This window comes from Trachypithecus francoisi, unplaced genomic scaffold, assembly GCF_009764315.1.
Source record: "Trachypithecus francoisi isolate TF-2019V2 unplaced genomic scaffold, Tfra_2.0 Lachesis_group11, whole genome shotgun sequence".
NCBI lineage: Eukaryota > Metazoa > Chordata > Mammalia > Primates > Cercopithecidae > Trachypithecus > Trachypithecus francoisi.
Genome location: NW_022681456.1, coordinates 124168467 through 124170388, shown reverse-complemented (window position 1 = coordinate 124170388; position 1922 = coordinate 124168467). Strand labels below are relative to the sequence as shown.

Genomic DNA, 1922 nt, shown 5'->3' with positions numbered 1-1922 from the left:
ACCAGGCTGGTCTCAATCTCCTGACCTTGTGATCCACCCGCCTCAGCCTCCCAAAGTGCTGGGATTACAGACTTGAGCCACCACGCCCGGCCTCGCCTGGCTAATTTTTTGTATTTTTAGTAGAGACAGGGCTTCACCATGTTGGCCAGGCTGGTCTTGAACTCCTGACCTCAGGTGATCCACCTGCCTCAGCCTCCCAAAGTGCTAGGATTACAGGCATGAGCCACTGCCTCCCGGGTTAAAGCGATTCTGCTGCCTCAGCCGCCCGAGTAACTGGGACTACAGGCACATGCCACCATGCCCAGCTAATTTTTGTATTTTTAGTAGAGATGGGTTTTCACCATGTTAGCCAAGATGGTCTCAATCTCCCGACATCGTGATCCGCCCGCCTCAGCCTCCCAAAGTGCTGGGATTACAGGCGTGAGCCACCGCACCTGGCCTCAAATTCACTTTTTCTTTGCTCTGTGTTTTTCACCAATGTACAACATTGCTAACTTAGGAAAATCAAATATAGTCTCATATGGAAAATTGTTGACTATGCTCTGAAAGTCAAATTTGGCTGCAGCTTTATTTTATTCCACAGATTTTTTTTATACAGAAACAACCAGCTATGTCTTGGGATCAAAATCCAGAACAATCAACTGGAAATTACAGTGGAGATGAACAAAACGGAGAGCAGAAATGGAGAGAAGGAGGAGGAGAAGCAGGCAGAAAGAGAGAACGAGAAAAAGAAGAAGAAAATGAGAAGGAGCTGGAAGATGAACCGGAAAATAAAAGGAAAAGGGAAAATGAGAAACAGAAACAGTATCCCGAGAAAAGATTAGTCAGCAAATCCCTCATGGATACTCTCTGGGCAAAGTTTAAGTTAAACAGGTGCCCCACAATACAAGAGAGTCTATCACTCTCATTTGAATTTGACATGACACATAAACAGGTATGACGACATTAATAGACATTTCTTCACTGATAGAGTCACTTGTATGGTACTATTACTCACATAGACCAATATTTTTATTACTGTATTAATCACCTCCCACACCTCATTTTTTGCAGATAAGTCAATGGTTTTGTAAAAAGAGGAAGAAATATAATAAAGAAATGTCCAAGAGAAAGCATAAGAAAAAAAACATACGAGGTAAGAAAGTGTTTCTTGTAAAATAAAAGGAAGTAGAGGCCGGAGAACTTGGCCCGAAGACCTGGAACGGGGGACTGCGGGATTAGCCAAGATGGCGGCGGCCGCAGCGAGTCGAGGAATCGGGGCAAAGCTGGGCCTGCGTGAGATTCGCATCCACTTACGTCAGCGCTCGCCAGGCAGCCAGGGCGTCAGGGACTTCATTGAGAAACGCTATGTGGAGCTAAGAAGGCGAATCCCGACCTACCCATCCTAATCTGCGAATGATCCGATGTGCAGCCCAAGCTCTGGGCCCTCTACGCAGTTGGCCAAGAGAAGAATGTCCCTTTGAACAACTTCAGTGCTGATCAGGTAACCAGAGCCCTGGAGAACATGCTAAGTGGTAAAGCCTGAAGCCTCCACTGAGGATTAAGAGCAACAGCCCCGGCCGGGCGCGGTGGCTCAAGCCTGTAATCCCAGCACTTTGGGAAGCCGAGACGGGCGGATCACAAGGTCAGGAGATCGAGACCATCCTGGCGAACACAGTGAAACCCCGTCTCTACTAAAAATACAAAAAACTAGCCGGGCGAGGTGGCGGGCGCCTGTAGTCCCAGCTACTCTGGAGGCTGAGGCAGGAGAATGGCGGGAACCCGGGAGGCGGAGCTTGCCAGTGAGCTGAGATCCGGCCACTGCACTCCAGCCTGGGCGACAGAGCGAGACTCCGCCTCAAAAAAAAGAGCAACAGCCCCAGAGCCTGGGCTCTGCTGGACTTAGTATAATGTGAAAAAAATGTGTTCTCCTATTCCTCATA

General features: G+C 48.4%; 1 pseudogene; it reads left to right on the top strand.

The window, feature by feature from the left end:
* The first annotated feature begins 1067 nt into the window (after nt 1-1067).
* On the top strand, nt 1068-1554 carry LOC117091115 (annotated as a pseudogene).
* The last annotated feature ends 368 nt before the right edge of the window (nt 1555-1922 follow it).